General features: G+C 37.9%; 1 protein-coding gene across 1 annotated transcript in view; it reads right to left on the bottom strand.

The window, feature by feature from the left end:
* Positions 1–16,334, bottom strand: part of COL21A1 (collagen type XXI alpha 1 chain) — a 179,693-nt gene that overhangs the window by 152,100 nt on the left and 11,259 nt on the right. The window contains exon 2 of the mRNA XM_070073928.1: positions 15,471–15,560. The gene's annotated coding sequence lies outside the window, so the exon portion shown is untranslated. The remainder of the gene's footprint in view (positions 1–15,470; positions 15,561–16,334) is intronic.

The following is a 16,334-nucleotide window of genomic DNA, read 5'->3' as shown; positions in this document are numbered from 1 at the left end:
TTTACCACTGAAGAGTAAAATAACTATATTAAGCATTGCTGAATCTCTCACAAGGTAGCTTTTACAGTCCATTTTACACCAAAATAAGTCACTTAATTAATTCACTTTCTAGAAACTAGAACAAAGTAACTTTTTATAAAATGTATGTCACTATTTAATTTACATGGAGGCATCCACTAATAATTTCAATTTTAAAAGATAAACATTAGATCTTCTCCTTCATAATACCAGAGGGAAAATGTAACTGCTATGAAATATTTTTAAAACTTCATGAATTGAGTCAATATAAACTAAACCAGTTCCTCAATTTTGTTAATAGTCTGGCTTTTCAGGACAGCATTCACTAGGATGTTGAGAATATAAACAACAATGAAAAATGTCAGACTTCCACTTGGAGGCAATTGCTAACTAAACTAGCAGGTCTGCTTTGAATCATGTTGTATTCAGAAAACCCCATTTTCTTAACTTATCTTGAATTATCTATATGATGTTGTTTGATTTCTTTTATGATACCATGTAATACTTCATATCTTCAGCATTGCAATTTACATAAAAATCAGATGCTCCTCTCTTCTAAAAAGAAAAGAAGAATGTGACTGAAACTAAATTAGGTGGCAGTTAGGCTGGTATGACTGAAATTTTTGATGAGACTATCAAAATTGAAAATGGGTCCCTGAGAAAAATAGGATTTTCTTTGGAGATTTTTTAAGCAAATAGGATTCTCACCTCCGTAGTATGGCATTTATAGAGAAGCCCACAAATTGTATAATGAACTTTGAATCACCCAAGTTCTTTTCCAAACCTGTAATGGCGACATGGAGGGTCCTCCAAGGAACTAAGAGAAACAACTTTCTCAGTAACTAAAAACATAACATAGTTCCCGATCATCAAAACTCTGCAATGCTGGTTTTGTGACCTTGACTCAGAGTCCTTGGGATGTACCAGGAAACCACAATTCTTGGCAGCTACATATTCAATGTGCAAATGTTTACCAGATGTGTTGTTCATATGATCCATGCTGTGTAACAGAAACAAAAATGAATGTACTGTGGGGGGCCAGCGCTGTGGCATAGCAGGTTAAGCCACCACCTGCAGTGCTGGCATCCCGTATGGGAGCCAGTCTCAGCTGCTGGCATCCCATATGGGTGCCGACTGGAGTCCCAGCTGCTCCACTTCCAATCCAGCTCTCTGCTATGGCCTGGGAAAGCAGTACAAGATGGCCCAAATTCTTGAGCCCCTGCACCCGTGTCAGAGAGCTGCAAGAAGCTCATGGCTCCTGGCTTCTGATCAGCCTAACTTCCAGCCATTGTGCCCATTTGGGGAGTGAACCAGTGGATGGAAGACTTCTCTCTCTCTAACTATGCCTTTCAAATAAATAAATAATTTTTTTAAAAAAATGAATGCGCTATATGACATGCTGGCTCTTCTTTGAGCCATCTGGAACAGAGTTGGTCTCATACTTAGGTAGGGGGTATCAATTTGGACTAAAGACAAAACTCCTTAAACCCTACTTCCAACTCCCAATTAAAACTAATCCCACAGCTTTGTTAAATCTGGAATTCTTAAAGGAAAAAGTCTTTAAGAATTCTATCACTATCAAGGGAAAACCCCTTAGGAGACATAAACTGTTTTCAATTATGATACTTCACAGTAAATGAATTTCAGACACTGTATTGACAGCCAATTTTGATAAGAGTGTATGAAGCTTTGTTGTTTGGATTTTAAGACACAGGGGAAAAAATCTTCAAGAGATAAGAGTTAACACATGAATAACACTTTTGTCACTATTATTTATCCTTTCCTTCACGCATTCATTCAACAATATTTATGGTATGCCACTATTTTGAGGCAATTTAGCTAAGCACTAAGCAAAGATTTAAAGAAGCATAGTAATGACTTCAGAAAGTACAAGGATTTTTGGTAGAAGTATGTCAATGCAACTACAATACATAAGTATAGATGTTAACTAAGATATGTACAAGGTACAATGGGAGCTCAGAGGAATGAGTACATAATCCTATTAGGCAGACAAGAGATGGATAAGTCTTCTAAGAACAGGTCAGCTCTCTAATGTGGCCCAGGAGTGCAGTGGAGGACAGCCCAAGTGCTTGGGCCCTGCACCCACATGGGAGACCAGGAGAAGCACCTGGATCCTGGCTTCGGATCAGCACAGTGCACCAGCTGCAGCGCGCTGGCCGCAGCGGCCATTGGAGGGTGAACCAACGGTAAAGGAAGAACTTTCTCTCTGTCTCTCTCTCTCACTGTCACTCTGCCTGTCAAAAAAAAAAAAAAAGAGAGAGAGAGAGAGAGAGAGAACTAGGGATTACTTACTAGATGATCTTAAGAGGATAATACTTTGGATGAGCTTTGTGAAAAAGCAATTCTTTTTTATTTATTTTTTATTTTTATAGAAAGCTTTTATTTAATAAATATAAATTTCATAAGTACAACTTTTGGATTATAGCAGTTCTTTCCCCTATACCTGCCCTCCCACCCCCAAACCATTCCACCTCCTACTCCCTCTCCCATTCCATTCTTCATCAAGATTCATTTTTAATTATCTTTATACAGAAGATCAACTCTATACTAAATAAAGATTTCAACAGTTTGCACCCACACAGATACACATAGTATAAAGTACTGTTTTAAGATCAGTTTTACCATTAATTCTCATAGTACAACACATCAAGGACAAAGGTCCTACATGGGGAGCAAGTGCACAGTGACTCTTGTTGAAACAGCAATTCTGAAGTGAAACCTCTGTGGAAGGTGGGATTGTAGGCAGAGGGTGAGGGAAATGAATGATTGGGGGGGTACTCAGGAAACAGAGCATGAAAGGCCTTTTACATCAGGTGAAAAAAAGTGGACTTTGTTTTTAAAGTTTATTATGGGGGGCCGGTGCTGTGTCGCAGCGAGTTAACGCCCTGGCCTGAAGCGTTGGCATCCTGTATAGGGGCCGGTTCAAGACCTGACCACTCCACTTCCAATCCAGCTCTCTGCTGTGGCCTGGGAAAGCCGTAGAAGATGGCCTAGGTCCTTGAGCTCCTGAACCCATATGAGAGACCCAGAGGAAGCTCCTGGCTCCTGGCTTCGGATCAGTGCAGCTCCGGCTGTTGCGGCCAATTGGGGAGTGAACCATCGGATGGAAGACCTCTCTCTCTCTCTCTGCCTCTCCTCTCTCTCTGTGTAACTCTGACTTTCAAATAAATAAATAAAGTCTAAAAAAAATAAAGTTTATTATGGGAGGGATTTTAGGCAAAGAGTGACATGTTCTTGTCCAAATTTTAAAAAGTAGCAGTAGAAAGAATGGTATACAAGAATACAGAAAGGTCATGGCAACAGCCAAGGTAAAAGGTTGTAAAGATTTGATGTAGGACAGAGAGAGTAGAAATGGACTTGAGAGATTTTCTGAAGTTTAATTAGGCCAGGGGATGATGACTGCTTCAATTGGAGTGAAGGGGAAAAAGAGATTCTCTAGTCTGTGATTCGAACATCTGGTAGAGGGCAATGTCTTTTCCTGAAATTCATGTTTTCTGGAGGATGAGAGACAAGAAATAAAAATCTTCTTAGTTTTTTGAAACTAATTTATAAGTTTTATATGAGGTATGAAGAGACAGAGTCTAACTCCATAGACCCACCATATGCCAGGATGGGGGTAATGGGGAGATGCAACCAATGCTGAGTGAGTGGATGCAGATCCTTGCTGGTTATCTGCTCGTAAGCATCAAGGGCTCAAATTTTTGGCATTAAAATCCTTGTTCTGAAAAAAAAAAAAAACTCTACTATGACAAGAATAACTAGATAACTGTCAGTTCATATGAGTGACTGCTAAAGAGGCATAAAGTTCATTATGTTCCACGAATACTGAATGACATTAAAAATAATGTGTATACTATGAGAATTAACAGTAAAACTAGTCTTCAAATAGTACTTTATATTTTGTGTGTCTGTGTGGGTGAAAACTGTTGAAATCTTTATTTAGTATATACTACGTTAATCTGTATATAAAGATAATTAAAAATGAATCTTAATGGGCCGGCATCGCCCTCACTAGGCTAATCCTCCACCTGCGGCACCAGCACTCCAGGTTCTAGTCCCGGTTGGGGCGCCAGATTCTGTCCCGGTTGCTCCTCTTCCAGTCCAGCTCTCTGCTGTGGCCCGGGAGGGCAGTGGAGGATGGTCCAAGTGCTTGGGCCCTGCACCTGCATGGGAGACCGGGAGGAAGCACCTGGCTCCTGGCTTCAGATCGGCACAGCGCACCGGCCATAGCAGCCATTTGGGGGGTGAACCAATGGAAGGAAGACCTTTCTCTCTCTCTCGCTCTCTCTGTCTAACTCTGCCTGTAAAAAAGAAATGAATCTTAATGAAGAATGGGATGGGAGAGGGAGTAGATCAGATGGTTTGCAGGTGGGAGGGTGGTTATGGGGGGAAAATCCGCTATAAGCCAAAAGTTGTGCTTTTGAAATTTATATTTATTAAATAAAAGTTTTCTTAAAAAATTAAAAAATAAATGCCAGTAAGAGAAAAAGTAAAATAGAAATATAGAGTAAGCCATTGTGTAAAAATGCATCTTTCACAGAAATGTCAAAAACTCTTATCTCCAGATAACAGCACTTTGGATATGTAATTTTCTCAATATTTTTCATATTTTTATAAAGAATATATATTATTTTTAAATTGGAAATAATAAACTTGTATTTCAACTTGTATGTTTTAGATAAAAGTTAATATTTCCAAAGAACAGTATCTTGACCAATAGCAGAACACATAATCAAGATGGGCTAGGTTATACTTACCCAAAAACACATTCAAAAATTTAAGTATTGTAAAGCAGGGAAGGTTTATTTTTTACTTGTGATTTATGTACACCATGATCTGACTAGCAGCTCTGCTCCACTGCACTCATTTTTAGGATTTAGTGTGAGGTGGATGGTGAGTTACTATGGCAGATGTTAAGAGATATGGAGGTCACACATGCAAATTAAATACTGGGGTCCAGAAACATCTACTTTCTACTTAGCTCATTGGCCAGAGCTCAGAACTAGGATGGAACCAGGAAAGGTAATCCTACCATGTATCTGAAATATATTTGGCAACAAGACTAACAAGTATAATATTTAATTCCAAATTAATCAGCCCTGAAAATCACAGCAACAGAACTGTGGAAGGATTTTTATGGCAACGTTTCTCAAGCTGCTAACTACCACCCAGCAGTAGATTGTGAAATCCATTTAGTGTTCTATGGACCACATTGTTTAATAAAAAGAAATGGAGAAGGGGAATGTCAGAACATAATGCTTGTATAAAAGGTAAATATTTATCATGAAACAACATTTGAGATATACATATATGAAATAAATTCAACTGTGTCACAAGGTAAAATTTATTTCTTTCAGAGAGTCCTATAAAATAATTTTGAAAGTGATAATACTGTGAGAGCCCCAATTAAACTAAGTATGCATAAACATAGCAATTGCCAAACTGGGCTGTTCTAACTCAGGTCCTATGAGTACCATTGGAGATTGGGAAATGCAGTCATCCTGCATGGTATCAATCCCAAAGACTTGAATCAAAATTTTACTCTTTAAAAAAGATTTATTTATTTATTTAAAAGCCAGGGTGACAAATAGAGAAGCAGAGACAGGGAAATCTTCTATCCATCGGTTAATTCCCCAAATGTCTCCAATAGCTAGAGCTGGGCCAGGCCAAAGCCAGGTGCCAAGAACTTCATTCTGGTCTCTGACATTGGCAGCAGGGGCCCAGGTAGTTGGGCCATCTTCCACTGCCTTCCCAGACACATGACCAGGAAGCTGGGTTGGAAGCAGAGTAGCTGGGACTTGAACTAGCACTCAGATATAGGATGCCAGCATTACAAGCAGCGGCCTAATCTGCTGCACCAAAACACTAGTCCTAAAGTTTAACTTTTTAATATGTTTCATGATAATAAATTGAAAAATATGAGGAAGTGACTGATTTTTAGCATCTTACAGCTAGAGAGAATATGCTGTTGCAATATATTTATCTTGCAATAAAAATTTCAAATTTCCAAAGAGATTTTCCTTCTCTACCTAGAGCCACATTTTGCTGATCTTTTTAGGAACTGATACAAGTCATATATTAATTAAAATTATATCTCTGATAATGATAAATGGTAATATAAGTGTTTTTACTTTGTATTATATTACCATGTTTTATAAGGTGATGATTTTTATCAAGTTTACTTATGCTTTGGTGTTTAAGGGAAGAAAACACACTTCAAAATTATATTCAATTGGAAAATACCCATTGTATCTGACTGCTTGTCTCAGATTAAATATCTACAATTTTCATCACTCTATTTCTTCTCTTCCATTAAGAAAACACAAATCAGGCATATGATAGTTCTGTATGTTTGTTTAGGTATAAGGTGTAATCTTTATAAATTTAATTTTAAATTTCTCTTTTCCAAAATCATCTTAACTCTTACTTTCTATGAGCAACAGTTTCAGTTAATTTTACTATTTTCTACACTTCCCTCAAATAACCACAATGCTTTTTCCTAACAACCCTTTATAACACTTCCAGCTCAAAAGCCAGTCCTTTGTTTCTACAGGAAAAATGCTTATTACACAGCCAAAAACAACAAAACTTCTCTTATGGTACAATCTTCTTTGACCTCCCAGATGACTCGACTGCCATTTACTACATATGCTGGAGAGGTTTCCTAAGGAAGAGAGTCAGTGTGAACTAATATAATCTACCATCCTGACATTCAAGAGAACCAAATAAAACATGACTAACTGTGTTTAAAAGAATGGAAAACGAAAATATCATCCTCAAAAATAAACTAGCGTGCAGATTTTTACCATATAAAAGGAAGCTGTGGTATGGAAAAATGATGAACATCCTACATCTGTTAATTAAGGAAGTATTATATTCAGTTAGCAACAGTAACTTGTTTAAAGGTGATGAGTCACAATACTCAGTTCCTTCCTGGTGTTATCCAGCTACATGTGTGGGGGAAAGGATTATAGCTACACTGACTCTGTTCCAGACCAGGCAAGGCCAGTAAGATCCTAGGAATCTGGGCAAGAAAAGAAGCCTGGATGGACTTCAGAGCCTCCTCAGCACAACAGGAGAATAAAGAGATAAGAGAGTTTAAGGATCTTGGTTCTACTCGGGTACGGGTCAACTCTTAAATATTATACTCATTATTTATACTGTTAAATACATGATTAATAATTAGTTTTCTAAATCAAACTTAAAAGTCATCTATTTTAATTATTGTAAACCCAATCTATAGATCTAAAACCTTATGAATTTTCCATGTTACAATTTTATAATCAAAATTATAATGTTATAATATTTCTATGACATTCAGTCAACTCCAATGATTTACAGTATTTAATATTGTTGGATCATTCTGTGAATATTTCTGATTGCTATGCTTTAAAAACAAGCAATCATTCCAGGAAACTGTTCTGTCAAGCACTACATAAATTAAACTGGCTGCTTGTGGTATGATATCAAATCTTAAAATGTGGGATTTTTTAAAACTATTTTACAATGTTCTCAACACACACACACAAAATTAGCAAATAAATGCCACAGGAAAATCTGCCAACTAGGATGGCAAGAAAGAAGCAGCAGAGAGATTCTTAAATGGTGGAAAGTACAGAGTAGGGCATGTACAACAGTGCATTAGAAAGTATCTTATTCTTATCTTGGATAAAATTATGCCTGATGTTCTGAAAATTGGCAATATTACACTTCAAACTGAGTAAATAACGAAAATATCTTGAGAAAAAAATCAACTCAAGAGAACTAGAAAACATTCTAGTTTGCAAACACCTTGGTTCCCACCTTCGAAAACATGAACAGTGATAAAGAGAATGTATTACTGGCTTTGATAACATCATTAACTATTTATAAAAGCTTGTAGATAAAAATCCTAAAAGGGATTATCATATGTAAACTCAAAATAGTATTAGAATCATTATCAAATTTTCCTTCTACAAAGCAAGAAATTTATGAAGTGGAAAACTCTTCATTTCTCACTCCAAAGTCGACTGGTTATGTTCTGTTACACAGACTTTCAGATTCAGTGATCTAAAACAGAAACAGCTGCACTGGACTTCATTCATCCAGGAAAACTGACATTTCTCAAGCAATTGCCAAGTGCAATCTCTAAAGTACAACACGTCAGACTTTATCCAAAAGGAGATATTCTTATTTTACTCTATCATCCAAATGCTTTTCAGAAGAAATTGTAAACAAGGTCCCCAGAGCCATATTCCACAATGGTCCAAGGAAGCAACAATGGCTCTCCTCCTCTTGCTTTATCCAAAATATTAATTTCATAATGGAAACAATAAAGGAGATATCAAAATAACTAGCTGCTTTTTACAATTATTAGTGCTTTATAATGTTGTCAGATTAGCATTGTATGTAATACCTTTCCAATTCTATAGCCTCTATTGCTGGAAAGGTCACAAGAATAATATTTCTCAGACCTACAAGGAAAAGTACACTAACAGAGGTATATGCCTTTCAGGCTGAGAAGAAATTAGTTTTATACAAAGAAGGAAGAAGAGTGGCACCTTGCACATCATGTAACACTTCTATTTGTATTCATGAGAATCCATGAGTTTGGACACTTAGACTATACTGGAAAAGCAGAACCCAGGTAGTTTCTAGACGAAGCAAACCTAAGAAAAGCAGGAAATAGCCATGTCCAGTAGAGAAGACACTATACATTGCCCAACTCTACAATCATGGAGGGCTAGCTACAGTAAACAGGAAAAGATATCCATCTAGAATAAAATATGAAAGAAAAAATCATCATAATAATAATAAAGGAGAAGAAAGTACAGTACAAACAGAAAAAGTAAAATTCAAGAAAAGAATACAAACATATTCACAATCATAACAAAGTTTCATGGGTTAAGTTTTATATTTAGAATTCAGAAAAGTGGGGCCAGTGTTGTGACACAGCAGGTAAAGCCACCCTGCAATGTCGACATCCCATATGGGCCACCAGCTGCTCCACTTCAAATACAGCTCCCTGCAATTAGCCTGGGAAAAAGCAGCGGAAGACGACCCAAGTCTGGGCCCCTGCCATCCATGTGGGAGATCTGCATGAAGCTCCTGGCTCCTAGCTTCAGTCTGGCCCAGCCCTGGCCATAATGGCCATCAGGAGAGTGAACCAGTAGATGGAAGATCTCTCTGTCTCTCCCACTCTCTCTTTCAAATAAATAAGCAAATCCTAAAAAAAAGAATTCAGAAAAGTTTCAGTGTGTGTGTGTGTGTGTGTGTGTGTGTGTGTGTGGTTTTTGTCTGCCTCTATATTATTTACAAGCAACCCACCTAAAACACTGGACAGCAAATGCTAAAAATAAAGATGCAGAAAACTGATTAACTAAGGTAATGCTAATAAAGGAAAACATATATATATATATATATATATATATATAAAATTCAAAGCCGAGGCATCAATCAGGACAAAGAAAGGAATATTTCATGTTTATAAAGAACATATTTTAATTATAAAGCTGTGCATATCATTCTTTTAATATTTTATAGGAAAATTTTCTGTATATAAATGTGTTTACTTTCTATATTTTCTACCTTTATATATTAGGTAGACACATTTACTGTTAAACATCATTCTAACAGTTTCAAAGCCAATACAACCTTTCCCCTAACAGTGCACATTTAGAATGTTTTCAAAATATCATTTACATAAAAAGTAGGGTAATAAACACCTCAAGGGATATTCCCTCTAAAAATTAATAGGCTGACAAATCAACTAAATCCAGACTCTCAGACCCTCAGGCCATCAGACAAAAAGGGAAATTCATTCTGTCAACATGGGAGCTGATTCATCATGTCTGGATCAACACAAACATTTCTGAAGTGCTTAGAGTCCCCACAAGTACACCAGCCAACAGCTGACATCTGCTCACGCCAGATACCAGGTTCCCACCACTAAATGTATCATCTCTATAAATATGTGGAAAATTTGAACAATGCATTACAAACTTTTTTATACTTATTTATTTATTTTTGAATTTAAGGAATTTATTAACACATTAGATTCTCAGAGTCACAGCAGATGCATGATAATTACCACAATTCTCATCAATTTTCATGTTAATGTGATATTAATAAAGAGACAACTGATTCCATGTAGTGAATGGATATCATTCTAAGAAAATAATACTTCTCTTACTCCCTTCCTCTTTCCTTCCCTCTCCATTTCTGTTTTATTTTCTTTCTTTTTGAGTTTTTGAGATAATATATTTCAAATTCATACTCTAGTCAAAGGCTTAATGCTCCACTAACTAAAGGGTTCAACAAGTAAAAAGACCCCAGTTCAGCATGAATATAGGCAAGGGCTATTATCAACAATCAAGTGAAAAGATGATGATTTCACTCATATGCAGTAAATTTTAAAATATTTGCAGGTCATTAAAACTATTATTATGAACTAGTGTGTTTCCCATCAGAATGTTTTAATGATTATCTATTTGAAAGGCAGAGTATCAGACAGAGAGAAAGAAAGAGAAAAAGAAGAGAGAGAAAACCATTCACTGGTCAAATGCTCTCAATAGCCAGGACTGGGCCAGACCAAAACCAGGAGGCTGGAACTCCATGGGAGACACATGGGTACCACCTCCACATGTGCAGTAGGAGCCCAAGCACTTGGGTCATCATCTGTTGCCTCCCAGGTGCATTAGCAGGAAGCTGAATCAGAAGCATGGAGTAGTCAGGACTCAAGCTGGCATTCTGATATGGGATACAGACTTCCCAAGCAACAAGTTAACATGCTGCAAACACCTGCCCCAAGTATTGATTTTAATAAGAATACTGTCTAGTGAAATAAACACAAGACAGACTTAGGAGAGAAGAGAGCCCTAGCTCGGGTATTAAAAATGGGTAAAATGAAGTACAATGATGCCCTAGAAATATTTGAAAAGATTTCTTTGAAATTAATTCACAATAATCTACAGAAAACATCTTCATATACCTCTTCAGTATGCCCTTATACAGGATTAACATAGCTACACCCCAAATCCAAAACCTAAAATGCTCCAAAGTCTGAAACTTCTGGGCATCACATACTACTAGTGGAAAATTCTACACCTGACCTCATGTAACCATTTACAGTGAAAAACACAAACAAATTAAAAAATATTGCTTAAGGCCAGCGCCGCGGCTCACTAAGCTAATCCTCCGCCTTGCGGCGCCGACACACTGGGTTCTAGTCCTGGTGGGGGCACCGGATTCTGTCCCAGTTGCCCCTCTTCCAGGCCAGCTCTCTGCTGTGGCCAGGGAGTGCAGTGGAGGATGGCCCAAGTGCTTGGGCCCTGCACCCCATGGGAGACCAGGAGAAGTACCTGGCTCCTGCCATCGGATCAGCGTGGTGCACCGGCCACAGCGCGCCGGCCGCGGCGGCCATTGGAGGGTGAACTAACGGCAAAAAGGAAGACCTTTCTCTCTCTCTCTCTCTCACTGTCCACTCTGCCTGTCAAAAAAAAAAATTGCTTAAAATTAGCTTCAGGCTATATGTATAAACTGTGTATTAAACATAAATGAATTTTGTGTTTAACTTGGAAACTATGCCAAAAATTCCTCACTATATATATATATATATATTTGTGTATATATTTGTATGCATATATATGTATATGCATACATATAGTATATATAGTATATGTATACATATACATATAGTATATATATACACACACACAAATATTCCAAAATCCAAACTCTTAATTCCAAAACACCTTGGATCCCAGGCATTTTTCTTTTCATTTTTTTTTACAGATTTATTTACTTATTTGAGAGGCAGAGTTACAGAGAGAGACAGAGAGAAGGAGAAACAGAAAGCAGAGAGCTCTTGCAACTGCTGGTTCACTCCCCAAATGGCTACAACATTCAAGGCTGGGCCAGGCTGAAGCCAGAAGCCAGGAGATTCATCTGCATTTCCCACATGGGTGGCAGGGGCCCAAATACTTGGACCATCTTTCTCTGTTTTTCTCAGGTTATTAACAGGGAGTTAGATCAGAAATGGAGCACCCAGGACTGAACAGGTGCCCATATGGGATGCCAGTGACTTAACCTGCCGCACCACAATGTTGTTCCCGCAAGCATTTTCAGTAAGGGCTGCTCAACCTGTACGTAACCTCATTTTCCTTTATCTTCAAAATACTTCCTTCACACATTTAGGAATGGCCAGGACTGAATTCTTAAAAGTTGGAAAAGCACAAATTTTTCTATTTTTGCTTGGTGGATATTCCACAAAGTAAGCAGCACTTGAATAATTGAGCTGCACAGGTTTTCCGATAAAGGCACAACACTTTAAGGGGACTTGTGTATTTGTACTGTGGTAATAATTATTTTCTTTAAATAAAGGGATATGTTATAATAAGAAAATTGTAATATTAACTAGAAAGCAGAAAGGTTAAAGTTTTTTGCTTAAACCTTCTCATCCCCTACATTTCCCTTACTGTTACTCACTGGCAATGTTTTTCAAGCAATTACGTATCTCTTGTCATAGTCAAAAACTCATCATTTTGCATTTTTTAAATATACTAAACACAATGAAATTGTTTTTCCATCCTCATCACCAAATAGAAATCATCACCAGAATATTTGTGGCATCTTCATTTCCAAATTCAAAGACTTCATCTGCATTTCCCACACCTTACTCCTTCATTTCCCTCTGCTTAAGATCACATTCTTTTCATGATTTTGCATATTTATCCCTTGAAAGATCTTCTTTATCTTCACAAGTCATCGTCTTTCATTCTCTTTGTTGCATGCTATTGACAAATACATCATCAGGCAGCTAACCACTGTCCCTCACGCAGAAAACATGTTTCCCACAGCTTCAGGACCTGCTCCTTCTCAAGGATTATAATAGTTTGTTTCCTTCTTTTCCACTCACTAAACTCCCCTTACCATCAGGAAAGTCATATCAAACTCCTTAAAAAAACCATGCTCATTTCTAGATCTCAGCTTTTTCTCCAGATAAACATTACTTTGTAATTATGTAGCCAGTAAACTACATAAATTCATAGAAAGTCAGTTAAAATTAGTCTGTATGTATAAGAAATAATCAAAAGGCAAATGTTTTTTAAAAAAGTTGTGAATATCAAGAATATGCCTCCAGTAAACCAATAAGACACAATAAAACAACTGTGAACCTATCCTAACCTCAGCTGATACAAAGCAGCTTTGCTATGCAGATTATGTACACACATCTGTTCTGAAGCGGCCCGGTGCCCATACTGATTAGTCGATGTTTGGGTCTTCATGACTTAAACATCTTAAACCTCACTCCTATGTGTGATCACTTACAAACTTAGAAGAGCAATGAGTCACTGAACACTGAACACAATGAAATGCTTGCTATGTGCCAAAAATAAATCATACCAAACTAAATGATACACTTTTGCTAGTAGTACTAAGCTGACATCAAGAGAATACTATGCTCCTATTATTTCAAAAATGAAAATAAGTCAATGAATGCTGTATGTAAAACTCTCCCAAAGGAGAGTAACACCTGGTGTCAGCCTGGTAGGAGGTTTCTATTACTGTGTTTTAGAGTTCTGCTACTTAACCCTGCCTGATTAATAGGTTATCTGAAATTGAGGGGAGGCAATGATGACTTATAAATCAAACTGCCAGACAAAGTAAACCTAAGAAAGATGTCTGACTGCATGAAACAGTATGAATTCAAAAATATCTCCACTGAATAAATAATGGACCATTTGCAATAAAACAAAATCCAAAAGAAACAAAGAAAAGTTCTAAGATCCAAAATCTGGATTATAGAATGCACCAGTAGGAATAAACTGACTTAGCAGAAGGGCTGAGTAGACTAAAAGGTCTTAGTTGATGGCAAACTAAAGTCATTAGTGTGAACTGGATGCCAACAATTAGCTTGCTCTGGGGCTACAGTGAGGAACAAACAGGGCCACACCTTTTCTATTCAATCACCAATGGCCACAGAGAATGAAAACTGATTAAGTCCATAGAAGGCTGATCACAGCAGGGATAAAAATCCAAATGATCTCCAAAAAAAAGAAGTATTTTTAGAAAATGATATTCCCCTTGGGGCACCATGTTAGCTACCCTTAAATACTGGCAAGATTGCCCCTCAGAAAAGAAATAAGGCTTCTTCCTGTCACTCCCAGAGGACAGAATTAGGTTCAAAGCCTGGAAGCTCCAGGGAGGATGTTTTTGATTTGAGGGGAAAGTTTTTAATAGATGGGGATCTCCCTAAAACTCAAGGTTTCCCATCACTGGCGATGTCTGGCATTGGACAGCAAACTCATTATATGTCACAGGGAGGGGTAACGGCCTCAATTACTGTTGAAACAAACAGTTTTGGTATTGTAAACATCAGTTCTATGACTTATGTTGACCATAGTGTGGGTCTACACTGAACTATTTTTTCAAACTAAGCTCTGCTTCAAGAGGCCAGTTCAAGGCTCATCCCCTTCACCTCCTCACTATTCATGTCTTCCATAGGGCTGACCTTGAGTGTTCTGGACCTTGAGATAATTTGGAACTCAGTTACACAAAGTATTAATTTGCTTCCTAAAAGTATTTTTTAAATAGTCCATCTCCATGCTCCATCAAAAGCAACCACAGATGATGGCCTTCCTCAATCTAGTAAGTATACAGTGGCCACTGAAATTGAACCTGCTAATGCACAGTTTCTCTTGTTTTTCCTATAGCACTTATTCAGTGTTTTCAGAATGATCAATATCTCATTGCCATGAAAGTGATGAAGGTTACAGCAATGGCTTCCTTAGAAGTTCCCATACACCCTTCTCCTGAACACCCTCCACCTGATTTATCAAAGTTCCTGTATTTTTCCATTTAAAATTTCTCAACTCTCTAATAAGAACAATGGCTACAAAAACTGAAACCATTACTTACAATTTTTGCCTAAAATAAAATATACCTTTTTTCTCTCCCCCTTTACCCTAGGATATGTCAAAAGATGACTCAGAAAGTAGACATTCCAAAAGAAAGATTTAGAAGGCAAAAATAAAATAAAATAAAATCTGAAATTCTCTAAATAGTAGTAGGGCTAGTATGTGGCACGGTGGGTTAAGCCACTGCCTGAAACACTGCCATTCCATACTGGAGAACCCATATGAGTTCCAGCTGCTCTGCTTCCAATCCAGATTCCTGCTAATGCACCTGGGAAAGCAGCAGAAGAAGCCCCAAGTTCTTGGGCCCCTGCCACCCATGTGGGAGATCCAAATGGAGTTCCTGGCTCCTGGCTTCAGCCTGACCCCAAATGTGGGCATTTGTGGGTGAAACAGTAAGTCAAAGGTCTCTCTCTCCCTCTCCCTCTCTCTCACTCATTCTTTCTCTTTCTCTCTGCCTCCCTCTCTCTGCCTTTCAGATAGATAAAAATAAATATTTTTTTCAACAAAGTAGTAGCAACAAAGTCTTGCACTTGCCATTTAGACAGCTTGCATCTCTGTATAAGTGGATTCCTTGCAGTCACTCCCTTGGGTAAAACAGGTTTGCCTTACTTAAGAACTGCAACGCTAAAACAATAAAAGAAAGAAAACAGGAAAATTTTCCTCTGCAATTAACTTTATCGTAAATGCTTACCTTTGGTGATAAAATGAAGAGTATATAAAGTTGAAAGCACGTACACATTATTCTTTTAAGTCACTATTATTCAAATCAAACTTGAAAATTTGAAACTATAATTGCTTCTCTAATCTTACTGAGGCTGTTTTAGGCCCACAGCTCAAAAATGTGACAAGTTATTGGAAGGGATATTTGGAATTCAACTCAGCAATCACATCCAAAATGGTGTAGAAACATTTTAAATGCGCAAATGTATTGAATTACTCATACAGCATTTAATAATATTAGGCTTGGCCAAAAAATGCCCAATGTGAAATTACGTTATCCAGCTAAAAATTAAAAATATTTAGAACCACAGTTAGGAAAACACAGATGCACAAATGGTTCTAACTTCTACATAAGTAATTGACTATTCATTTATCTAACTAATTAAAATGAATCAGGCCGGCGCCGCGGCTCACTAGGCTAATCCTCCGCCTTGTGGCGCCGGCACACCAGGTTCTAGTCCCGGTAGGGGCGCCGGATTCTGTCCCGGTTGCCCCTCTTCCAGGCCAGCTCTCTACTATGGCCAGGGAGTGCAGTGGAGGATGGCCCAAGTGCTTGGGCCCTGCACCCCATGGGAGACCAGGATAAGTACCTGGCTCCTGCCATCGGATCAGCGTGGTGCACCGGCCGCAGCGCGCTGGCCGCGGCGGCCATTGGAGGGTGAACCAACGGCAAAGGAA

This window comes from Oryctolagus cuniculus, chromosome 5 (genome assembly GCF_964237555.1).
Source record: "Oryctolagus cuniculus chromosome 5, mOryCun1.1, whole genome shotgun sequence".
Taxonomy (NCBI): domain Eukaryota; kingdom Metazoa; phylum Chordata; class Mammalia; order Lagomorpha; family Leporidae; genus Oryctolagus; species Oryctolagus cuniculus.
The sequence above is the reverse complement of the archived record's forward strand: the minus strand, read 5'-3'. Positions and strand labels throughout refer to the sequence as shown.